The sequence below is a fragment of the Falco peregrinus genome, chromosome 7 (assembly GCF_023634155.1).
Source record: "Falco peregrinus isolate bFalPer1 chromosome 7, bFalPer1.pri, whole genome shotgun sequence".
In the NCBI taxonomy this organism is placed as follows: Eukaryota; Metazoa; Chordata; class Aves; order Falconiformes; family Falconidae; genus Falco; species Falco peregrinus.
This window is the reverse complement of record NC_073727.1, coordinates 69,069,546-69,096,647: the sequence shown is the minus strand read 5'-3', so window position 1 is coordinate 69,096,647 and position 27,102 is coordinate 69,069,546. Positions and strand designations below refer to the sequence as shown.

Below are 27,102 nucleotides of genomic sequence, written 5' to 3'. Positions count from 1 at the left end.
CAGAACTACCCAGATGGAACATCAACAATATTATGACATATTACTAAGTTTAAGGTATTTTTCTGAACTACCTACTGCCTGATTCTTTATTAAAAAACTAACAAACAAACAACAAAGAAAAACCACCAAACAGAAAAACCAAAACAAACCAAACCCAGACTTAATTCCCCCCCAGATCCCTATACACTAGTATTAACGAAAGGACACAGGGCACCAAAGCTGGTAGCACCTGAAATAAATCCACTACTCTAATAGTGGCATATCTGAAAAAGTAATTTTTCCTCAAGGAGAGTAAGAGTTTTTTGTTGTGACTATCAATTATTTATTTATATTTCTTGTATTCCTCAAATTCTACTGAATATTTTATGCATCTTCTGAGCAAATACAAACAAATCAACAGTACCATGTGCTTTGATTTCAAAACATCCAAAGTTTTTTACTAAAAAAATCAAATAAATCCATCCTCAAAATTTAATTATATTTAAACCCCTTCTATTTTTAATTGAGAAACTTTATGGGTGAATGAGTGATATACACTATTATTCCTGTAACTTTGCTGAACATTTTGCACCAATTCATTTCTTCTCAGAGAAAGACAAAATTGTTGGCATCTTAGCTTGAAAATGTAAATAAACAGTAAAAACAATCTTCTGACACTTGGATTTACTGTCAGATAATATACAATTGTCAGAAGATCCTCAATCTTCAGATACTTGGAGTCATGCAGTAGCTATGCTTGGCTGTTTGAACTATTAGCTGTTTAATTTAACCAAAGAACAAGTCTGGGGAAAAAAACCCAATGCTCACTTTGAGATACTTTATGAAATAGGTCTCCTCTAAACTCTTCTTTTACATGGAACATTTATTTTACTAACAGAAAGTCACTGTTCTAAGGTTGCTATCACAAGCTTGAACCAGCAAGTCTAACAACCACAAACCACTTATTGTACCAGTTACTTATTTCAAACTGTAGGTGCATACCACAGCCCAAAACATGAGATGTTAAGGAAGAATCTGAACTACCTGGACTGATTCTTATAAAAACTGTTGAAGGAAAGTGCATACAGGAGAAATAAAGCAGCAAAATCACCAGAAAAGTGCATGGTAGACTTTGACAGTACAGATAAGTTCTGTGACCTTAGGAGAGGTCAGTAAAACATTATTTTTTTTCTACAGTGTTAGGTGTGAGAAGATGGTTACTTGGCAGAAAATTTCTCCTGCTCTTTGAACCTTCTTTCACTCAGGACTTCATCAGTCTTAGCAGGCATACAATGCACCATTAAAATCTCTAACTTCATTTTGTTCCCCCTCTAAACGGACGCAATTTGTAAGACCCCAATTCTCACTGTCACTGGTCACAGGGGATAAAAATACGAATAATATCATGCTCTCTCTGCACTGATATGACTGGCTTTTCATATACACTGTGTGCAATACATGCAGCACAGTACTGGTCTGGTTCTGTGGGGTGTGCAAAGACCATCTCATTAGTGGTGGACTTGGTAGCGTTAACAGTTGGGCTCTACGATCTTAAGGGTCTTTTCCAACCTAAACGATTCTCTGCTTCTGTGTCAGATCTAAGACATTTCTGTATGCCATCTCTCCGAGTGCCCTTGTACACTTTGGACAGAAACCTCCACACAAGCTGAGATAACTGCAGTCAGTTCTAATGCACCACACTATGAATTGTTTGGAACTGGAATTACCCCACTATATGAATATACCTAGAAAGATCCAGTTATCTAGATAAGGTAGGAAAGGGGGAATATTTCCAGTTCATTCTTTGCAGGTTGATTCTTAGAAACTCACAAGGCTTTCTCAGAAGGAATGCAAGGATTTCACAGGGTCAAAGGTTTGCCCAGTATGTTATTCAGTTTCTGACTACAGTAACTAAAAAGCTAATAAAAAACAGATGAAGAAATTTATAATAACCTACCCCTAGGGGATGTATCTCCTTTATCTATTAAAATAAAGGTTGAGGTTTTGTTTGTATAAAAAACATACATACATAAAACCTGATCTTCCCTCTATCCCAAAGCTGTCGCAACATACTTACTGTTCACTGAAGCATCCAGTGGTAACAGAATTTGAGGTCAATCACAGAAGTCACATTGTGTGGCAAGCAAGTTCCACAAGTATTAGCTTTTCTCAGTTTTGCTTGTTCTGCTTTTGTTTACTTGGTCTGGATATACTTTGAAACTAAATTACATAGAGCAAACCATCTTAATATTCATTTGTGTGGGATTGCTTCTTGTGTATCTTGGCAAGTTTACTATGTATCTTTAGATTCCTAAACTCTTCATTATATTCCTTTCTGGTGGCGCTGGGAAGCAAAGGTTCAACTCAGTATTTCAGCCTGGAGTAGTTCTAGTATGCACAAGTGGTGTTTAAATGTATTGCATTGTACTTTCCATCTCATTCCTTTCAAATATTTGTATTTTGCTTGTTTTAACTATCATCCTAATTATAGGTCCTCATCGAACTGTTTGTAATGAAACTTGTGTCTTCTTTCTATGATGTTAAACAATATAGATCCCAGCAAAGTAGAGCGGTATTGTTACTCATAGACTTTGTTTAGATCAGTATCTTTTACAATGCATAGCAAGCCAAACTTGATTACTAAATACTGTGAAGTCGAAAGGACATTTGCCACATAATAGCTCTAGCAGAATGAGATATGACTACTACAGTCTTTATGTAGACTGCAGGATGAAGAGGTACCAGATAACAGAGTAAACAATAGGTAGGACTGCCTACCACGTACTCTTGGCATAATTGCTCAGCATATTCTACTACTCTCACAATACATCAGGAGATTCTACACAGAGAAGCTTATTTTCATCATGGCATATTTCTAAATAAACTGGAAATTGCAGTCAGCATCACAGCAACATAAGAGAAAGCTTAACACCTACAGCAGTGTTAACCTGAGTTTTCTCTCCCTTGGCTACGTAAACAAAATTCTACACATAGCCGATGATTTTTATCTCAGACTGAGAAGAACCCAACAAACTCTTAAGACCATCAAGAGAGAGTCAGATCAAAGGCCAGTTTTCCAAGTGTTCTGTCTCCCATAAATGCCAGCAGCAGATACTTGGAAAAACACGTTTTTCCATGCTCTCTCTAGTTTTAAAAGAGAAGTGCCCAAGTAGAGTGTACAATGATGCTTTACCTGGATCCAGTAATCTATAGTTTCTAGTGGCTAAAGCTACCTGAAACAAGTTGTATCTTGATCATTATTTTATTCTGTTGAAGCAGGTGGCAAAGTGAAATGCTGGACAGAGCCAGACATCGCATTAATTCTTCTCAAAATTCGCTAGAAACATACAATACAGTATTCCTTTTAAAAACCACATTTTCCAGATCTGTGTGTTCAGATAAACCTTGTGCTGTCAAAGAATGTGTAGAGGTGTCTATTTTTACAAAAGTTGAAAAGTGCTGGTATTATACAGGATTGCCCATTTATCTTTAAAAAGGAAAAAAACCCACCGAATAATCATAAAACACAGAGGCAAAAGCCATGAATAGAAACAGTAAAGTCACTACTGAAATTGTGCAAGATATTAAAAAAGCCTGGAAGAAATGCTTCCATTTGCACAGGCTTTAAGAAGAGCGTTCTACTGAAATCCTAGCTGCCACCAAACTTACTTGTTTCCTACTTTGGCAATATAGAAAATTATATTTGTTAATACGCTCCTTTCAAAACCTCCTGTGAATAAATACTAAGAGTTAGAAAGAAAAGAAAAATCTGCTTGAGGATTAATGGGGATAACTGTTTGTGAAACTTCCAGTGACTACACCAATCCTTCCAACAGAGTACATTGACTGCCACAAAGACTGAGCTAGACACGTGTTTATAACATGCCAGCCTCACTTTAAAATCTGAGCAGGCAAAAGAAAAAAAAAGGAAAAAAAAAAAAAAAGAAAAACAACACCACAGTGTTTACCACAACAGCATAATCTGTCAGCTGCAGTTCACTTCCACAAAGGCAACTGTTGTCATCTGTCTGAAAACATGTCGCTGCTGCTCTTGCATTTCCAGAAGATGGAGCAGCTCAAAGTAGCTACACTAACAGGATTTATTAGACCACTACTCCTGATTTAGTTTCCTCACAGTATAAAACAAGCCTCCTGGTCTTCAGGCATGTTACAGTGACAGGAATAGTAGCTGACATGCTTGTCAATAACACAGAGCAAACCCGTGAGTTTTGAAACAAAACACATAAGCCTTTATAGCTCATCCAAAAGACTGATTTTGAGAGACTTCAGTGTTTTCCAATTCATTCTCTTTAGACGGGTTACAAAGGAGGACACATGACACACTTTAGACAGATCCACAAGTTCCATGGATGAAACACTGAAACATGAAATCTGCATTCTGTTAATTTATATCTCTCTCCCATATCTGGTATCTTTTGACTCTATAAAACACACACCCACATTGTCCCACACCTGTGCAAGAACATGTATGCACTGCTAAAAACCTGGCAAAATGCCCCCAGCAAAGAGCTCTGTTTTACAGTCATTTCCTATTACACTTGGCTATACTGGTAATCCAGGACCAGACTGGTGGTTTTGAAAGGGGAGTGATGGTTACAGAAAGAATGAACCGTCAAAGGACAGCGAGGACTGCAGCTGACCAATTTGACTATCAGAATTTGTGGCTAACAACAATATTTCTTTCTGCCACCTTTCTTACAGAAGATAGAAGATGGTCAGAAACTCAGTACTAGCTGCCTGTAGGCTTTTAAATAAATGGCGTAAACAGCTTTAGAGGAATTCAGAAGTGGTAAGACATGAAGTCTTGTCTTCCTCTCTTCCAGGTTAGGGAGAATTATCCCCATGTACTATTTTATGAATAAGTCTCTGCTTACCATTTTGGAAATTAATATAGAAAGCCTACACCACGGTGCATCTGTCCTACAGTTTTGCAAATTCATCTTAAGATACTAAAGTGTACTTAGCGAATTTCAATTTTTATGAAAAGGAGGAAAAAAGGAACCTAGAGGCAAATGGTATCAGCCATTAAAAAAGCTGTTCTTTGCACATATTCTCTGAACTTGCCTCAGATACAAAAAATGCAAACTACAAGCCACAGAGTATCTCATATTTCTGAAGAAAACTACAGAGAAAAGTCAGAAATTCTGATTAAAATACTGCAAAAAGTTGAAAAAAGTTTTTTTCTTTCCTAGTTTTATCAGTAATTCAATTAATTTACTATGAAACCATAGCAAAATTTATAGAATGTTCCAGAATAAAATTATATTTTTGGAGGTTTGAGTTGCTGGGTTTTCAGTTTTGATTTACACAACAGAGATGTGGAATTTGTTTTAGAATGGCCTAAAAACTAAAGTCATATCTATTGATCAACTACTTCATCACAAAATCACATATAACATTTCTGTGAACGTTCAGCGTTAGATCAGAAATTGTGCTAAACTGGCAAGGAAAAAACTCAAGATTTGAAGCTGACATTAATGTCACTGTTTTTAAAATTGAGGCAGAAAAATAACAATTAGCATTCCAGTAATACTGTGTTTGAGGGGAGAGTATGGTGATCCAGGAGACATTTAATCCTGGGGAACTTCATTTCTACTTAGCTAAAAATTGAACATTATGTTCTTGAGGACTGTTTCTACGGCAATACATATAATTATTTTTTGATTGTGAGTTTTTAGTCGTAAATGTTAAAAAAATAAAATCAGTAATAAAAATGTTTATTTTTTTTTTTCAAAGTCCATGTACATTTATTAAAATTTGCAAAGCTGAACAGGTATGAAAAAGCAGTAATCAAAAGAAAGGAGAATTATTGTTATAAAGCAGGCACAGCATGTAATAAAACAGAACTAATCCAATGCATAACTTTAAAGTTGGACAACCTTATCATGAAAGGAGTATTTCATGAAAGGCAAACAAACACCTGTCTTGTTTTCCTTTTCATATGAATATTTGTGCTATTATAAATTTATCAAATAAAGGACAAAGAAAATGAACAAATCAAGAATTGACTGTTTATTAAGAGAATGCAATGTCAAAGCAAATCTCTGAAACAATTATTTGCCAGTTGATAAAGGAGGAGAATCAGATAATTAATGTTTAATTTACTGAGTTATTTCATTAGCTGCAAGGTCCCAAAGACTTTCACTTCCAGGATTCATCTATTAATAACTTCTCCCTCCTAAATTTAAAAACTATTAGAAGTTTAAATTGTTTTTTGAGAAACTATTCAAGATAGAAAGCTGAATGTCTTCGGGAACAGCCTAGAATCTATAACTTTATTTTTTAATTAATATACTTTGCTCCAGCATTTACATTTGCTTTTTTTGAAGTCTGTTCCTTAGAAAGACTCCAGATGGTTGATTTGCAACTAAGGTCAGCTTTCTGACATTATAAGAGCACCAATGTTAGTAAATAAACAAATTAGAGAGATTTTCCTAAATAATGGCCTACTTTAAAAATCATAATCTCATCCCCTCAGTGTTCATTTAGGTAAATTGTGGATCTCACCTTGGCATTTAATTAGTCACTTGGAAAAAACCCAAAGAAAACAAACCACCAAACACCTTAATGTGGGTATCTATTTGCACTGCGTTACACTTATTGCTTAATTATCTTTATTCCAGAAGCAATATTTATTCACTTCACCTGCTAAAAATGGTAGCATCTCACAGCTCTCTGTAAATATAGTATTAAATATAAAAACATGTTCTTATTTCCCTTTTATGTCCAATCTCTTTGTTTTCCATCCTCAAACCGATCTCTTTAAATATCTGTTCACACTCTCTCACCCCAAATTAGTTTGACAAACATACAAAAGAATAAGTTGTAAATATTTCAATTTTTTCTCTAATTGAATATTTATCCTTTAAGGTATTTCTTGCCTGGAGCATGTACTGTGCTTTACTCCACTTAATTAAATTCATTTTTGGTATCTAATATAGGGAAGAATATCTTTCATTGGTGCTCATCATTTGCACACTATTTCCAATTTATTGTACATGTGTTTCATCTCTAGCTGTTTTGAAAAATATTAGTAGGAAAATAAGCTCACCTTCAGGCTCCCCACAGAGTGTACACTGTGACTCTGCAAAGAAAAAGATATAAATTATAATTTCTTGATTTTAAAATCTGTCATAAGTACATCAAAACATAACAAAACTTAGGAACTCAAAGATAGCATGAAAGATGCAATTCTATTTTCAGCACCTGCAAAATAACTTTCAAAAACATGTTACTGTAATATTTTTAAAACAGAACTATATAAATGTTTTAGAACATTTATATAACTATCACCTTCATAGACTCTGAATGAATGCATACATGTAGCAGGACTTTTTGCTTTCACATGACACTTTTGTATTTGTAGATATAAAATATTGCAATGACAACAGTCACTCAAAAAGTTTAAGCCTTCTAATATTTTATTATTGGAGGTAACAAACACAGTGACAAAGTTATTACATTTCTTTCTCATAAAAGACTTCCAAGTCCTCTCAGACAAGAGGAGGAAGCCAAACAGCTTATGTAAATGTCCAGTTATACTCTGCAAAATATTCAAGTACAGAAATTATGGAAATAAAACTCCATCATAACAAAAAGATGGTCTCAAAGTACAATTGCTATTTTATTCACACACCAGTATTTGGAAGTTGGCCATCTTAAAAATTATTTTGCAGAATGTACAAATAGATACACAAATGGAGTAAATATTTTAAAGTATCCCTTGAGATTGAGCCACTTCAGGTGTTAGTATCATGCTGCAGAACAAAAATAGTATTTAGAATCCAAATACCAGAATCTGTCGAAATCATAGGGAGTGTAATCAAGTTGACTGATAATTCTAATATACTGGAAAAAGTCCTACTAGAACAAGACAGCACTGTATATTTTAAATCGCAAATCTCTAAAATCTCCATTTTAACATTCAGCTGAAAAATTACACCTCTAACAGCAACAAGGACGCTGAAACAAATATACATACATATATGCAGGCACATATTTATATAAAAATGTCTACATGTGTATATAATACAAAAAACAGTTTAACATGCCTGGCGTATAAAAATCCAATTCAAAAGCTGGTTGAAATTATCTCGGACCTTGAATGACAAATAAGAGATTGGACTTCAACTGTGATCTTGGCTTGAAGGCAAGAAAGCCAGAAAGACAGAATATGAAACACATGCACTGAGTAGTGACCTTTATAGTACCACTGTGACATTGTCAGCTATTTAGAAGTACTTTCTCCATGCAGGTAAGAGGCTGTCTCACAGAAACCCATTGTTGTAATGGTACTAGACCCTACATCTTTCATTTATTTTAAAAACTTTAATAATTTTTTTACTACTGCCATAGGTTGTAGCATGCATGAGGGAAAGGAATAAGAAAAATTACATTATGATAGGTGGATTACTACTTTTAAAACAGCATAAAGTTGCATGATCAAAAGGAATTAAATTTGATGCTGTTCAGCCCCACGAAACACGTATTTGAACTGTCTATTGCTACACTCACTGGCCTCCCCAGCAGATCTGACAAACTGAAAACAGCACCCCAATATCAAGCTTGAGAAAATAACCCAAAACTAAAAAGCATGAAAAGCCTAGTCTCAGAACACAGACTTGTTTCTTTCACTGCTGGATGAAAAACACACTTGCCACAATCTGAAGTGATGCAGAAGAAGCAGCTCAGAAGATCATTTTTCACTTTTAATTCAAAGACTTCTTGAGGTTTTACTGAGAGGGGCTGCCTGTCTGCGTGCAGTTTATTATCCTGATTGATAAGGAAGAACAAGCTGAGACCTGGTTTCTGAACTTCTGACTTTTTGCTCATCTTCTACATTCTGCTAACAACTGCTTCACTGGTTTGTTACCATCCAAGTCTGCCTGACATTTTTTTGCAGCTCTAAACACCATCCGAAGGTTCCCACTCAATAGTACATATTAGCAGCTTCCTTCTTTTCCTCACTAACATAAATGAGTGCCGATATTGTAAATCTGTAGCAGGGTAGATAACCACAAGAGTTATTTTGCAGCTAGACTATGACTGGTGCCAGAAAGTTGTCCAAAAGTTAGCTAGGTGTCAGCAGTACCCTTGCCAGACCACAGGTTTTTTGGACTTCTTTCAGGTGTTTAAGGTCCCATGTTTATGGGCAAGCCAGGTGTTTCTTACCCTACTTCAGCATGCCTGGGAAGAGTTCATGGGGGAATTTTGTTTTAATTCATCAATGTATGCCTTTCAGAGACTGGGAATCATTTCAAACTAGCAGCAGCACCTCTTCCTTCTACTCTGGTAAGAAGCAGACTTAATGGATGTGGATGATTCACCAGTAAGCCTCTGTTTATGAACTTCCCCACTATAGTTTGCTACTGTGGGGGAGGACTAGATACCCTTTTTGTTGTGCTTGACACATACAGATCGAGTGACAAATAAAACTACCACTACTTCTACCAGACACATGAACAACATGACAGGGAGGTTGCATGGAGCACTGTTTTCCCTGAAGACTCTCTTGTGTATGTGTGTTGTGTGAAAGAGGGAGAGGAAAAAAAGTAATTCAGTCTGTTTAGATCTGTACATTCTATGGTTATTGTTGAGAGATTACATGTCCTAAGTTTCCAAGATTAAAATAATATAAAACATACACATCACACTGAAGTACTTGTAGTTTTACATTATATAGAAATACAGAAACCTTAAAATCATGTAAAGAAGCTATGCCTGGAAACATTAACTTCTCTGCAAAGAAGTTTCTGTATCTTGGTAGAAAAAAAAAATCTTACTGGAAGATAGCTAAATACTAAATACCTGTACTAATTTGGAAATTCTCTAATTTCAATTTCAGTTCTGGGGTGACATGACAGCAATGAAGGACAAGACAACAGTATAAAAAGTTACCACTCCATCATTGTTTAGGCTGAAATGCTGACCTAAAGTTCGGTATCTCAACACAAATATTCAAAATCTAAACTAGTATTAAAAGATATACCAATTACTGGAAAGAAACAGCCACCTAACCTGCCTTAGAAACCTATGTTAGCATCAGATAAATCAGTAAATTGCTTTCTGTAAGTACCCATACCTTTGTGTTGTAAGAGGTCTTAGACTTAGGCTACTTTTTCACAATAACATTCATGGGAAGAGAGAAATGCTCATTGTAAGTGACCTCTGGAGGTCATCTAATTCAGCCCCCCACTGAGTTCAGCTCAGCCAAGGCTTTGATAGCCAAGTTCTGAAAGCCACAAGGATGGAGATTCCACAACCTCAGCAGGCTGCCTGCTCCAGTGCTCCATCAGCCTCATGGGGTCCTACCTGAATCTCTCAGTCTGCACTTTGTAGTCATTCTTCCTTGGTATATCACCCAGCACCACCAAAAAGACATTGGCTCCACCCTGTCTGTAACTGTCCTCCAGATAGTTGTAGTCCACTATGGACATTCACCTCAATACACTAAATAAATCCAGCTCCTTCAACTACCAGAGGGGTCCCATTTTCTCCCTATGCTTCTATAAGCAGCACGCCCCAACTGCTGGACACTGTATTCCAGGTGTAGCCTCACATACACCAGAGGGAAACAACAACCACCTCAATTTACTGATCATACCTGGCATAGCCTAGCACATGGTTTGCTGATTTGCAATGATAACACTGTTGACCATACGTTGAGAACATATGTTGACCCGTATGCAACTTGGTATTCACTTTCCTTCAGAAAAAAAATAATAACAAAATTTAATAATAAAATTAAGTCTTTATAAGACCAGTCCCTTGATCCAAGTCTCCTGCCAATTATAACGATGAATGTAAGGCACAAGGGAAGAGGAAACGCATGGCCAAATGCAGGTAAGCCAAGGCTGCTCTTTTCAGGACTGGGCAGCCTGTAGATTGGCTTAAGAGAATCATGAAATCTCAGCCTCTGAGAAGTGACTTTCACATGCCCACGCTGGATGAAATTATGTCTAAAGTGAAAGCACTTAAGCTACTGTGCATTGTGATCGAATAGGAGCAGCAACATTACCACACTTCACACAAAGATATTTCTTAAGCCTCTCCTCACAATCCCTAGTAAAGGATTATGCCACTACATACCCGATTTAAGTATCATAGTGATACTTTCACAGGAGGTATTCTTTCTTTTTAATATGTTGCTAAGCAGCTGCTCTTAAAGATGTTCATTCTTGCAAACACTCACACATGTGAGCAATTTTTTTTTTTTCCATTGTCTCTCAATAGTAAAATGACTAAGATGGCCAAGTGTTCACAGATTTGGGAACCAATAAATCAACAGAAAAAGGAAAACCTGTATTTATATTATGAATCTTACTCTATCATTTTGAATTTGTCTAGCCAACAGAGACAATCTTCCCAGATACAAGAACTTGCTGATAAAACAGGACATAGGATTTTTTTAAGAAATAAATTTATCACAAAGACACAAGTTCTTCCTCCCACCCCCCCATTATATAACATTTAAATAGTTTTTCTTGTTTAACCTAAAATATAAGTAAACCCCAAAATAATAAACCCAGACATGTAAATGCCAATGTTCTTTGTCCAAAACGCTGAGTTCAAATTCAATTTTAAATTAGAATAAAGATAAAGCATTCTGCTAAACACGTTCACCTTTCCTTGCTTTGTATATCCTTTTCTTGTATGGCTGGTTCAAGTACAATAAAATCCAGAACTACAATAAAGAACTACATACAATAAAGAAAACAATATATGGGCCAGATGGAAGATACAAAGTAGCCATTACAAATAAATTACAACTCAAAATACATGCTAGCTATATAACATAGCAAGACTAAGACAACACAGTATTAGTAGTATTTTAAATCAATTTAGAGAAAATAGTAGATGGAATCTAATAGCTTTATTAACTACACTTCAAAGTACTTCATGCTCTCAACAGGGTTTTACCCAGATTATGGAGTCCAACCTGGATGAGTTTTGACTGAGATATATGGAAGCTGACAGTGTGACACGAAATAATAATGCAAAGGTGAGAAGCTGTGCTGGAGATAACTTGTCACCTCAGCACCGCATCCAGAAAATGGATGCGCTCAACCCTTCTGACTATCCCTTGAAAAATACGACACACCCAGTTTTGTATCCCCACTTACAAACATGTATGTTCTCTATTGCTTATATTTCTCTTCCCTCCTCACCCCCCACTCCCAAATCTATGTACTGAATGGCCAAGAAAAGATACGCCCATTATATAATTACTGAATATCACTTCTTATTTGAATCCAGTATTCAGTGCATCAGAGGAAAACTGGAAATCAATTTTGTTTCAGAGAAATGTGGTTGGCTTCTCAGAAAACAGTTCTTGTTTTGCTTCTTTTTTCTTTCACTTATGCAAAATAAGACTAATTTAAAAAGCGATGAAAAATTACAAGTTCCAGTGAGGAAATTTAGCAGATAGTGCTTTAGATTTTGGTTCTAATGGCAGGAAGCACAACTGTTTCTGACGCTATTTCATAAATGTCTTTATATCATTTTCCTGATGCCAACGAAATGGAACTGTGCGACGCTTAAAGAGACAGAGTAGTCATGCATTATATTGAAATTTAGTGCAGCTGTAAAGCAAGATATAATTTAAGGCTAAACTGTAGGACTTCTAATTTTCAGAATTTTTATCCAATATTTGTATCTAAACAGGGCTCTAATACTGCCAAAAAAAGCTGACTGTATTATGAACTATGTTTTTCATTCTCTCTTTTCAAGTCTATTTTTTCTCCTACACCTTTTGTCTTTAGCTTTTTCTTCCCGTTGATGTCCTTGCACAATACCATCAGATGAAACATCAGTGTGACAGACGTACAGGATAAACTGCAAGATCTTATCAAGTCCACCAAGATCCTCCCATTCACAGTCCTCTCTGTTCCACACTGATGCTAGAACAAATCCTGTGGACATCTCCTGCTCTGTGTTCAGTCATCCATGTAGGCAAGGCATTGAGAGACACCTACAAAAACCAACTAGCTTTTTCCTCTGCAAAGCACATTTGAGCTGTACCTAATTTTTATTTTTATTTTTTTTTTTAGAAAAAAATATTCTCAAAAACTTCTGATGATAGGGAATACAACCTTCTTAAGGTAAATTATCCTGGTAGCAAAATTATCTTAGCAATTGAAGAAATTTTTCTCACATAGCCCAAACAGCCATTGCTTTCAACTAAGCAGATGGAAAATACAATTTTTAATACACTTAGAAAAAATAATAATATTTAATTCAGATATTCCTTCAGGTCTTGCTTTTTTTTTTTCCCCCTCTAAGTCTTTAGTTTTTTCTCACAGTTGTGGTTGCTAATATTCACCTCGTCTTTGCTGTTCTCCCCGAAGTCTTTCCAGCTTAGTCATATCTTAAAGTTAAAGGTGCCTCACACCGGATCTGAAGGCTTTGACTGCCAGGTAGAGCAGAATATTTGCATACTCTTACATCCTTTTTATTTTTCTAAGAATGCCATTGGCCTAGTTTTGGGCAGTACTGAGAGCTCATCTCATCCTTATAGACAGGAATTTGACTAGAAATACCTTGAGCAGTCACCATCATAAGAATGAAGTTAGCCAAGGACACTTTGCTGGTCTGCCTTTGCAGTAAGAGACCTACTCTTGTAATCCACGTAAACCAAGTGAAATACCCAAAGCCTTCCAGGTGCTTCTTACAACTTTTTGTTTGAAACTATGAAGTGGCAAAAATAATCAAAATGTCACTACACCAAAGCACTGCATTTTTTATAGTGTTTTATGCTGACAAATAGGACAACAGGAACAGAAAACAAGTATATTTGGACTCAGATATTGTTTGGGCCCATTTCCATGAACAGTTATAAAAGAAACAAAAATAATTTCAAATTATGTAATCAAAAAACCCCATGCAATTATACATATATATACACACATATATCTACCTATCTTGAAACCTTTTTTTCTTCTCCTGAACAATAGTATTGTTGTGGTTTAACCCTAATTGGCAATTAAGCACTACACAGCTGCTCACTCCCTCTGCCCACAGTGGGGTGGGGGAGAGGATCGGAAGAGTAAAAAAGAAAAAACTCATGGGTTGAGATAAAATACAGTTTAACAGGACAGAAATAGAAAATAATATTAGTATTAATAACAACAACAACAATAATGCGATTGAATTGTACAAAACAAGTGATGCACAATGCAATTGCTCATGACTTGCTGACAAATGCCCAAACAGCGGCCCTGCCAGCTTTCCTCCTAGTTTATATACTGAGCATAACATCATATGGTATGGAATATCCCTTTGGCCAGTTGGGGTTAGCAGTCCCTGCTGGGTCCCTTCCTAACTTCTTGTGCCCCTCCAGCCTTCTTGCTGGCAGGGCATGAAAAGCTGCAAAGTCCTTGACTTAGTGCAAGCACTGCTCAGCAACAACTAAAACCATCAGTGTGTTATCATTATTCTGAGACTCAACCCAAAACAGAACACAATACCAGTTACTATGAAGAAAATTAACTCTATCCCAGCTGAAACCAGGACACTACCCAGCCCTTATTCTATACCATTTACATCGCCCCGAGGTCCCCCACTTTCCAACGTATCCCAATTAATCACCGCTACCTTTCCTGTCTTTTGACATATGCAAACAGGTATCATTCCCTTACTCTATGGGGCACCCCCATGAAATGTCTGTTAAGCTAATTTATTCCATAACTTTGGGCTCCATCTGTCATAGTAGCTGTTCAAGGCAGGAAAGATGGTGTGTGGTATTGAATTGTTGCATGCTGAAGCCTGCTCTAGTTCCATCGCCACTGTGCTTGTCCAGTTCTATCATCAAAATTCATGCTTCATTAATTTGGGCAATTCTACTATACCATTGAGATGGCATATAGCTGCCACAGTAGTGATGAAGTATGGTATTATACAGCAATTAACATCATACAATTCAAATAACCTGCTATTCTCACCCAGAATCAAACCCCCTTGAGGTACCCATCGGACTTCCCCGTGCCCTTGCATTTCCCACCAAGTGCACCCAGTTCCTTGAGCAAAAGCAATCCAACCAATAGGTTTGCCTTTGTCCAAGGCAGGAACAGCCCAGACCGTCTTTCCCAATATATTCTGTATGTGCACTACAGGGGCTTTAAGCCCTTCATACGTAAAATGGGGATGTAAAAGCTGTGATTGGGCAGGGTCAGCCCAACTGGCAGATCCCCTAGTGTTGAATAACCAGGTGGCTGAGATTGTTGTGTGATCAGTGCAATCCACTTACTCCATGTAGCATCAGTTGCATGATGTGTAGAGGGGACCCCCCCCTTCAAACATCCAGCCTAGCAGTGGCAACCAGGATGCCAGGAGGAGCTACACTTCAGTACCAATCACTTCCAAAGCAGCTCAAGCCCTTTCATTAGTATCTCTTTTTCAGCTGGAGTATAGCAGGCCTCAGATCTTCTGTATCCCCTAGTCCAATGCCCTAGGGGTCAACCTCAAGGCTCCCCTGGTGCTTCCTGCCAGAGGCTCCAGCTAGGGCCATTCTCCCTGGCTGCGGTGTAGAGCACATTTTTAACATCTTGCCCTGTCTGGCCCAGCCCAAGGGCTACTGTGTGAACAATCTTCTGTTTAATTTGTTCAAAGGCTTGTTGTTGCTCAGGGCCCCATTTGAAATTGTTCTTTTTCCAGTTCACTTGATAGCAAAAGATTACAATCAACTGTAATTTGGAATATGTATTCTCCAAAAACACAACACAAAGCTTGTGTTTCCTTTTTGCTAGTTGGAGGAGACATAACTGTTACTTTTTTGATTATATCCGTTGGGATCTGACAAAGTCCATTTTGCCATTTTATTCATGAAAACTGCATCTCCTGTGCCGATCTCTTGACCTTACTTTGTTTTATGACAAAACTGGCTTCGAGAAGGATTTGAACTATTTTCTTCCCTTTCTCAAAAACTTCTGCTGTATTGCCCTACATTATAATATGATCAATGTATTGCAGATGTTGTGCAGCTTCACCCTATTTCACTGCAGTCTGGATCATTCCATGACAGATGGTACAGCTGTGTTTCCACCCCCGAGGCAGTCGATTCCAGGTATACCGGACACCCCTCCAAGTGAAAGCAGACTGTGGCCTGCACTCTGCTTCCAAAGGGATTGAGAAAAATATATTTGCAACATCAGTGGTATCATACCACTCAGCTGCCTTTGAATCTGTTCATATTCAAGTTCAAGCATGTCTGGCACAGCTGCACCCAGCAGTGGCATGACTTCATTCAGGCCACAATAGTCTACTGTTAGTCTTCACCCTCCGTTAGACTTTTGTACTGGCCGTATAGGACTGCTAAAGGGTGAGCGGGTTCTGCTGATCAATCCTTGGCTCTCCGGTCACCTCATCAGCTTATGGATGGGAATCAGGAAGTCTCGGTTAGTGCAATATTGCTACCAGTTTGTTGTGGTAGTGACTGGCACCTGTTCTTTGACTGTGAGCAAGCCCACAACCAAAGGGTCCTTCAAGAGACCAGGCAAGGCAGGCAGCTGCCCAATTTCCTCTGTCTCCAAGGCAGCTATGCCAAACACCGACCCTCTCCTGAGGCAGTCTATGCCAAGGATGCATGGAACCTCTGGTCCAGTCATTTTTGACACTCATTCCCAGTTATGCTCACTTCTGCCTCCAACAGAGCCTTATACTCCTGTTGGTCTGATATGCCAGGCCATTGAATCCACACAGTTCAGTAAACCTGGTTGTCTCTTTCTTCCAGCTGGCTGAAGGCAGGGCCCCTCCAGTCTTGGTCACAGTATTCCTTACTCACTTCTTGTACATATGAATCAAAAGTCCCTTTACTAAGATCAGTAGTAAAGCAAGCATTTCTAATCCAATCGGGGAAATGCCCACTGAAGACTAGAACAAAAAATTTCCTGGAAGAACCATTCTGAGTTGCTGGACCAGTTTCTCCACAGCCAAGATGCAGGCTCGTAGGGAGGAAGAGAGACTTTCTTCATACTGTCAGAGCTGGCCAGCCAATTCCTTCCACCCTTTGTTCCTCTCCCTTATTCCAGGTCGTTACTGCCGATGAGTCTGCAGACAATACAAGTGTGCTCCACGCAAACTTTTGCCACATGGGTTGTGTGCACTGGCCTTCATCTGGGTCTTTGGATAACTGCTTGCTGTCCAGGTCATCATAAATCGCCTCCAGCACAGTTAATTCCCTCAAGTACTGGATACCTCTGTCCTTGGTGGTCCATTTATATGGGTGACGTAAAATCTTCCTTGAAGGGATACTCTTCCCTCATGCCTGACAAGAGTTGCCTTCAGAAGCTGAGGACTTGTGCCCCTTTTCCCACTGTTTTGTCAATACCCCCTTCCCTAGAAAGGGATTCCAGTTGCTTGGCTTCCCTACCCTCTAATTCCAGGCTACCAGCCCTGTTACCACAGCATCGGAGCAGCCAGATGACAATGTGCTTGCCTGGACAACAGCTGAAATCGTTCCACGTATCTTGCAGCTCACTCATGGATAGGAATCACATGGTTACTGCTTCTTTTATGGGTTCTGTCTCTCCCTCCTCCTCTTCTCACGATGGCTCTGCTTCTTCATCCCTAACTAAATGAGCTGACCTTCGTACATATTTCTTCTTGTGTATAGGGGCAACTGATACTAGCATGGTTTGGTTCTCTGGTTCAGCCTGTCACAGGGGTTGGAGTAGCTGCAGTACGTGTTGCAGGGGTCAAAGAAATGGCAGTGCCTATAGCCAGGGTTGGAGTAGTTGCAGTGCCTGTCACTCTGTCATCAGATCCACAGACCTTCTCTTCTTGAGGGTACTGAATAGTGTTGAACAGGGCTCGGTAGGCATGGGCCAGGCTCCAGCACATCGCAGTGATTTGTGCCTCTCTGGAATTGCCAGGGTGACAGCATACTTTTCCCAACTATTTTACTAGCTTTTCTGGATTCTGCACTTGTTTAGGGGTGAAGTTCCAAAGCATTGGAGGTGCTCCCTGTCCTAGGCACTTGCCCGTACTATCCCACATACTCTGACAATCATAACTATCCAGTTTGGGGCAGATCTCTGGGTGGTACTCTTAAATAGTTGTTTAACCTTAAACAAGACCTGGAACACATTCAAAAGAAAGGGACATGCTCGTTTGAACATCCCAAGGATATTAAAAATTCTCAAGAACTATTGTAATTAGCCTGGAGGAGAAGGGGAAGATGAAGGGAGGTGTCTCCCCCACGGATTGGGTCTCCAAGGAGAAAAAGTAAAATGTATAATTACTAATTCCAATAGATGGTTCCTGAAGTACAGAGATGACCGCAATGCTTAGTAGAAATACCAGATTAGTTACACGATCAGTAGTTCTATCATATCGTAAGCCAGCGCTACACAGTACAACAACATGATAACCTTAGCCCAGTTCCCATGAGTGATATACAGCACAGGTGATGGGATCACCATCCCTGCAAGTATTTAAAAAACGTGTCGATGTGGTGCTTATGGACATGGTTTAGTGGTGGACTTGCCAGTCCTGGGTTAACAGTTGGACTTGATGATCTTAAAAGGTCTTTTCCAACATAAAATGATTCTATGAATCTAAAATTATATGATCAGGGAGCATATACTGCAAGTAAGCTACTACATGACACTATAAGAAAAGCACACCAACTCTGAGCAAATAAATCAACATTGTGGTCAGTGACTATTGAACTAACATAATGAATGCTTATAACAAATTTGTTCTAATGTGTTCCTAGTCAGATTTACTGTTATCTCAAACTGTCGTGTCCCACACTGGGTGCCAAAAAGCACTGTTGTGTTTTAAACCCAGCCAGCAACTATGCACCACACAGCTGCTCGATCACTTCCCCACTGCAGCCAAATGGGGGACAGAATTGGAAAAGTAAGAGTGCAACTGCTTGTGCATCCCCAGCCTTCTTGCTGACAGGGCATAAGATGCTGAAAAGTCCTTAACTTTGTGTAAGCACTGCTCAGCAACAACTAAAAACATCAATGTGTTATCAACATTATTCTCAGACTAAACCCAAGACACAGCGCTGTAACAGCTACTAGGGAGAAAATGAACTCTATCCCAACCAAAACCAGGACAAGCAGTAACACACAAAAAACCTACCAGCAGTCAGTTCATCATGCAGAATGTATTGAAAAACATAGTAACTATTGTTTAGAGTTGCTGTGAACATTGCCAACAAACCCATTTCATCCCTCTGAAAGTACTTCTACAAGCATTTCTTGCTGAGCGTAAGAGCTACTTTCCTGCCTGCCTCTCACTGCTGGTCACTTACAGTATGACCACTCTCAAATGAGTTTCCCTTGTGTTTGCTATTTCAGCTTTCTTGAATCTTTCCTTTTAACTGAGGTATTCATAACAAAGGGCCTTTTACTGCCCAAGATCAGGCCTTGGGGTTAAGAAAAATAAATATCTATTCTTCAAAATTTTAATAGGAAAAACACAATAGAAAAACAGCTGTTTGTGAGAGACCAGCAGCTGGACTATATTGGGAAAGATAGAGCAAGGGGATTGAGTAGCTCTGAGAAGGGCGGATAATGAAAAAGCTTTAAATAAAAATAGAATACAGAATAGCCATTATTAAAATAGAATGAGCCTAAAGCAGAAAAAAAAACCCCAAAACCACCAACCTGTCAGCAAACTTTCTATCCTTCTGAACAAAGGAACTGACATCCAACCAAATGCATAAAGCAGCCACTAAGACCCCATTATTTTCCCCAGATAAAAATATAAGGTACATGCTCAAAGCAATGCCAGAACCTATTCACAGTACTTGCACATCAGATCCTTCTCCATATGGAGTTTACATATTACACATGCATTACCAAGTCAAAAGAGATTTCAGAAAAGAATTATGAGACCCAGACAATCAAATATTTTCATAGGAAAACTAAAATAACTGAAGCAATAAAAAGCAAATTATAAACCACTCAAGAAAAAAAACCCTAATGTTTCTCTTGGTGATCTAAACAGAAATACTTTCTTTTCAGAGAAGCAGTCATAAACACAGTAAGACAATTGATGTGCTTCAGCACACTTCTGATACACACTTCAAATGCACAGTATCAAAGTGGAGAGTCCAAATATCGTGAATGAGTCCAAAGACCACCAGAACGTGTTTTTAAAGAGCAAAACTACAGGTTTCCCCCCTCATTTTTACACTTGTTTTCTAGTATTTGATGTTTAAAGGTTAAAGTGAGTCACATTCCTCAGAGCTGAGGAAAAGAAACTTACCACCCCCTAATCATTGTTGCATCTTTATGAAAAACACCAAGGAGAATAAGGTTGGTGATAGAAAATTGTGAGAGCAGAGATCCATGAGAGTGCTGTGAAATAAAAAAACTGAAGACAGTCTGCACCAGTCTTGCTCCAAAAATCCTCTGGAGCCAATGCAAGTGTCATTGGAGTTCAGCAGACTCAGGGTCACATCTCAACAGCATACTAATGCAAAACTAGCCAGGCTATCTATCACCATTCCTCTACTTCCTTTTTTCTCTCTCCCTTCTTTCACTTTGCTTATTTTAATAGATTTCACCAACTAACTCAGAGCCTCATAAGAACAAGTCGAAATGGTACAAATCCAAATTAAGCATGATATAACAAAGAACCAAATAGATGAATGGCAAAAAATATAGAATGGGACAGCACAGTTACAGAATAGGTCACATACTCTGAAGGTTAAATTTTTTCACTCCTTTCTCCTTCTTTGCTGTCATATAGGAATTAGATTTCAAAAAACATTTAAATGGAGTGGGGAGTTGACAAACAGATTTAAGGAAGTAATTTGAAATACAAAGGGTGTAAAAAAAAAAGATGTAACTATTCGAAGGGATAAGAGATCAAGTTCAGGATATGTCTGCATCTGGGCAAGACTGTTGAATGATATTCTTCATGTAAAGCTAGTAATGTATATCAGCTTAGAACAGTATAAGTTGGAAAAGACCTCCTGAGGTCATTACAAGTTTATTCCTCAATTCAGAGCACTGCCAACTTCAAAGTAACATTAGGATTTTCATGGCCTTGCCCACCCAAGTTTTGAAAATCCACCAGGAAGAATGAACAGTCATTCCGGGCAACTGTTCCAGGGTTTGACCACCCTCACCATCAGGAGGTTTTTTCTTTGTGTCTAATTGACATTTCCTTTGCTGCAACATCTTGTCCTTTCACTGTGCGTGTCCATTAAGAGTCTGGCTCCATCTGGCTGTAATGACCCATTAAGCAGCCGAGGACAGCACTCGGCTCCATTCTCCTCTTAGCTTCCTCTTCTTCAGCCTGAAGAAATCCAGGTCTCTTCGGTGCCTCCTTGTGCATTATATGCTCCAATACCCTACCCATCTTGGTGGCCACCCCCTGGACACGCCCCAATTTGTCTATGTCTTTCTTATACTGGGGTGAGGGTGGGGCAGGGGCTAGAACTGGGCACTACTCCAACTGCAGCATCTGAAGTGTCAAAAAGAGGGGGAAAATCACTCCCTTTAACCTAGCAGCTCTACTGATGCAGTACAGTGTGCAGCCAGCCTTCATTGCTGCGCATATACTTCTGAGATCCTAATAAAAGAGCACTCAAACACGGAAGGACTGTGAAATACAGCAAATGCTTTGAACTGGTCCAATCCCAAATATGTAGTAACCTCACGTGCCAAGTGACTACTGGAAGAAGTTACAGGAGCAAACTTGACATGCCGGGCAATGTCTCCCAACAGCTAAAAACCACAGCTCAAGGACTGGTCTGTTGTATAAGCTTTTTCTACTGTCCTGAGAAGGAATCTACTGTGGATTCCTTCTTAAATACAGGCTGGTGGGAGCAAGGTTTGTTTAAAAGAGCACTGAACTATCCTCTCTAAAGGATTTCAGTCTTTATTCGTCTGCAATGACTTTTGAGATATAATGACATTTCTAAATAGATGTGTATCTCCGGAGAAGAACTTCCATATAGTCTCTGCTCTCCATCAGAAATGCTGTCTTCTGGTCAAAGTGAGCAGATACACAGTAAACACAAATTTAGTGTGAAACTTTAAACTTGTTTAAAAAAATTAAACAAAACCTGTTTATACTATATAACGATTGCTGCCAAACAAGTAAGTGTTAATAAACTTGATCAGGAAAAATTTAAAACTGAACTGAACCCACCCCCCACACTTCCCTTTCCATCTTGAACATTCTCAAAAAAAAAAAAAAAGAAAACTCTGTTGATGATTTCAGACACTTCCATCTGACTGGATATATAAACACGACTTCTGTCTTAACCACTACAAAGGGATAAAGAGCTCATTGCAGGACTCTGACTTAAGCTCAAAATAACAAGAGTGCTTCATTTTAGCTTTTACAATAGAAAATAAAGATTTCTTTGGGGTAATACAAACTTTCCAGTGACTGAAGCAGGGAAAAAAAAAAAGTTTGCCATTTTCTGTAAAACTCAAAACTTCAATTCCAAGCTCCTAACTTGTTCTGGTCAAGTGATCATCCACACCTGTGCAAAGCCCCTATGCTGGAACAAGGTGCAAAACTGGGCACATCTGGAACTTTTTATGCATGAAGTTTTCCATAGTGAACATTCCTTATCAACGTTCATAAACATAACCAATCTGAAATTCCAGTTGCAGCTAAGCAAACATTAATCAGAACTGTAGATATTTTCTTTGATAAAAGGATGTAAAACTGCAATAGAGAAATAGCAACTGAGAGTCAAAAAATATTTCATGAAGCCAAAATTCAGATATGGAGTTCAGTGACTAAAAAATAGTTTGATCTTTTTGCAGAAACACTCATAAATTCAACCTTAAATAGCCAAAAGCAAAGTCAAATAGCTATTTCTTTTCAACTGTACGAGTCCCTTTTCTTTCTTCGGTACATCATGCACACAGCAACGTGTACCTCTTTCAGCCAACCTCACCTTTTAGATTACTGCAGCAAGCCAGCATTCTCTGTCACTGATTTGACCTTCACTTCCTTTATAGTTTTGTAACGGTCTGGTGATTTCTTTAATAGTTAGGTATAAGGAAGTCCAGATCTGCAGTATTAGGAGTCTATGTACACAGCACAATCATCAACAGGAGCCCTAAGGTTGAAACGGGAGTTATTCACATGCACTATACTATAGCTGTAACTGCTAAAGTATCATGGATCTCTAGGTGTTCCTTAGAAACTTCAGGGAACCTGAAGTGCAAATACCAAAAATTCACATGGGATGCTTTTGTCAGATTCTTAAACATCACTGAAACTAGAATCTCAGCACAAGCCTTGCAAGTATTTCAGACATTGTTATTAATATAGTAAAACCCTTATAAAACTCTCAAGATTAAATTAATGTATAATATACTTAGCTAATTAAGTAAAAATCATTGACATTATCATCACTGGAGCAAGCTTTCATTGACCAGTCTAGCCTAAGGGCAGGATACTGTTAATAGCCCCATTTGAACACTACTGCCTTCTGGAAATTAAACATTTTGTTGTGTCAAACATAAGATGAATTTGTATAATTACACATCATTTTCAAAACAGTAAAAAAGCAAGAGTCCAGAAAAGACACAAGTCCAAATTAAGTGCCTGTAATTTCTCAGATTAGTCAACTGAGTTTAAAGCAAAATAATTTTCTCTCCGTTCTTCACAATTACCTTTTTTTCCCTTCCAAATCCATTAAATAGGATTTCTACTGTAACTGTCTCTTTCAATCTTGGAATAATAAGAACTTTTCTCTACTTCCTAACAAGATACTGGACATTTATATATACATATATATATATATAAAAATAAACCACAGATTAATTGAGCAGTTTCTCTTTATGATCCAGCAGTCAAAGTCTACGCCAAGAAACTGTAACCCTCAGTTTGTTTTTCTGCCTGAATATTTAAATGAGAGAAAATGTGCTTCGATCACAAGAAGTTTGTTGTTAATGCAGCCTTTTTTGTTTAGATAACTATACAAAAATCTGCTGGCTGACCCCTAAACACTTGCGTAAGTGAGGTTATCTGCAGGACTAGACATGAATTTAGAGATGATAAACTTGCAGACTATGTGATTTCCACAATTTTACATTGCCTCCATCAAATTACTTACCACATGTAAGGGGTAAATTCCTTAAAATTTGAAACTATGGAGATTATTATTAACAAGAAGATAACACCGAATTACTTGGAAGAGACAATTGATGAAAAAGTTATGATCCAGCTTTCAACAGTAAAATAAATGATTATACACAAGTTACTCATAAATAAATGTCATAAATGACTAGTTTATAACGCAGAATTCTCTTAATCAGATACACCACTGAATTACTAAACAGAAAGCAGATAAACACAGGTGTGAAATTAGCTGTCTGTCAGATTTAATATTTCATCCTTAAAGAACATGAATTACCATAGATATTTTTCAATGCTATTTATCTAAGTTTTCTTATTTAAAATACTTCAAATTTTATTATGTAATTAGACAAGTACTGTTAGACTTCAAAAACTATCGCACCACAGATGGGGTTGAAAAAAATTAAACATGGCTAAGATGAAGTCTAAACATAAATAAGTTTCCCAATATATATAATTCTTCAATAGTATTTCAGGCCATTTTAAAAACCATACAGTCTTGATGAACTAATCACACGATGTACTAGTAATAACATGAATCTGCTAGACTTAGATGTGCTTTGTCTTACATGAAGTTTTATGGTATAGATTATCTAGCTTAGTTTCATGATGTCAATAATCCAAGAAAAATTGATGTAACATCTAAACTACCTGGAAGAACCTGAATATTTTGAGATACATCATAAAACATTTTTACACATATTTTTTATCTTCCATCTTCTGAAGGCACACAAGACTTTCTCTAGGGCTGTAACTTTAATTTCACCTGGTCCCATAGCATTAAAATAATAATTAAATTTTTCATAACAACATTAAATTCTGGATGTGAAGTTACATGCTTTCGCATAATTACACAGAATTTAAAACCTACAATAGGAAACAGCTAAATTAACATTGATTTCAGCAGAATGAAGTACTCTTTCTACACATTTTTGGAAATGTGTCTGCTTTGAAAGTAGCCCAGATCAGGAGATCCTTAAATGCGCATGCAGAGCAAATACAGGAAATTTAAGATTATCTATTCCCTTGGTTTTATCTTACTTCGTCAATTAAGAGAGATCAGAAAATATTCTGATAATGCTAACGCAATGAGTTGCAGCATAAATAAATTAAGAAAATTGGAAAAGACAAGTATTCATGTAAAAAAATTAAATTACAATTGAGACTGAAGAAGAAACAGTCTCTCAAACAAAGATTCAGGTAAATCCCCAAATTAGCATTGCCTCATGTTGCGGGCAACGAATGGGATGCTTAGAATTACCACTCAACTGAAATTTCTTTTTATTAAGCAGAAAAATCAAGATCAATGGCATCTTGCTGTTGAAACAATAATTAGGTATACAAAAGAACTAGCAGCCCTAAGGAAATCCAGGCGTTATTTTAAGCAGTTCTTCAGCTTGCTTGTTCAGCTAACTAGAAGCCCAAACCCTGCTTTTAAAAGGGCCTTTGAAAAGAATATTATTGCTGATGCACAAGATCAAATGTTGCAATAAAACTGTGTTCCCCGTGACTTCATGTCCTTGCCATGACATTTTACTCACACTGCTCAAACAGCTTCCAAGGGTTATGCTTGTATGTAACATATTTCCACAGTGGAAAGAAATGCTTCTATATACTTTGCATGGTAGGTCTCCTTACTGTAATAGCTCCACAATCCAATTCAGCTGATTTGGAAATAAGAGAGTCTATCATGAAAGAAAAGGGATTTTCCTACATAGAATCTAGCAAAGGATCCACAAATATACAGACAGGAGGAAAAAAAAAAAAAAAAAGATAAGAATGGACTTTGTGAGAAAGAGCCTGGTAACAAGAATCTAGCTAGGACTGAAGAGACCAACTCACAAAAAGAACCTAACTTGTTTAACATCAAGTAAGGTAACAAGTACCAGGGGGCAACAAGCACCACAGAATCGAAGTACAAAGCTTAAAATAGTTACATCAAAATGGTATACAGAAACATTGAGAAGCTGAAAAAGAATACAATTAGATCCAGAGAAAGAAGATACATATAAGAATTTAAAGGTCTTCTGCTTTTTTTTTTTTTTCTTTTAAGAGTTGTAAGCATTGGCATTGCAAAACATCTGCTGAAGTTCACATAAGCATAGCCACAAATGAATGCTCAGTTTGTGTTTACTGAAACACTGAAGGTCTTTGGAAGTGCTACTAACTTCATATGAATTCCCTGGAGAGAGTACACTCAGAGTATAGTTAAATGAAATACTCATTCACAGTAGGAGCTTGGTCTAAGTGTGGGAAACACAGCATCAATACTGTATGTGAAAACTGAGAGAAGCATGACTCAGATGTTTATTTTTTTGAAAGATGGGGAACTTAAAATATACAACAGTAGGAAGTGAAAGATCAGGATCTCAGTATGTGTCACCACGGCTCAGCCAAAATCAAAGGAATCTCACTGTTTTTTATCAATTATTTGGCTCAAGAACTTCCAATCTGTGAGTAATAACACAACTGGAGACAGAGCCAGTAATTAAGAGATAGCAATCGGATTCAAAAGGTTTTCCATTTTTTTTGTGACTGCATAAGCAGATGGCAAATGCAGCTTAACACAGAAAAAAAAATGCAAGATAATTAGCAGGGAAACCAAACACAAAGTTAGAGAATATGTACTAAATGGAAATCTCATCTAGCAAGCTAATCAAGAGAGGAATTTGGGGGTTATTATGAAAAATAATTAAACCCATCAAATCATTTCACAGCTGGAAAAAAGAAGGCAAAGATAATAACAGGTTACATTAATAGCTAGATACACCACAAAGTAAAGCGGTATTATTAGTGTTCAAGACATTTATTAAGAACCATCTAGAATACTCCACCTGGCTCTGGCAGACATGGGAGTGTGTGGCAAGGCAGTGCATTACAGATGAAAATTTGTTGTGCTAGTGGTACTCCCTGAGTACCAGGCTTCTAGTGTTATCGAGACTGAGCTTCTCGGAGTCTCATTCATGACGTGACAAATTCCACCCAGACCTAGGTAGGTTATTTTTTATTTCCACTGTTCTTACAATGCTGTTT

The 27,102-nt window shown here is 37.7% G+C and overlaps 1 long non-coding RNA gene across 1 annotated transcript in view; it reads right to left on the bottom strand.

The window, feature by feature from the left end:
* Window positions 1-27,102, bottom strand: part of LOC129784923 (uncharacterized) — a 181,899-nt gene that overhangs the window by 82,044 nt on the left and 72,753 nt on the right. The window contains exon 2 of the long non-coding RNA XR_008748194.1: window positions 7,052-7,084. This is a non-coding gene — a long non-coding RNA (uncharacterized LOC129784923). The remainder of the gene's footprint in view (window positions 1-7,051; window positions 7,085-27,102) is intronic.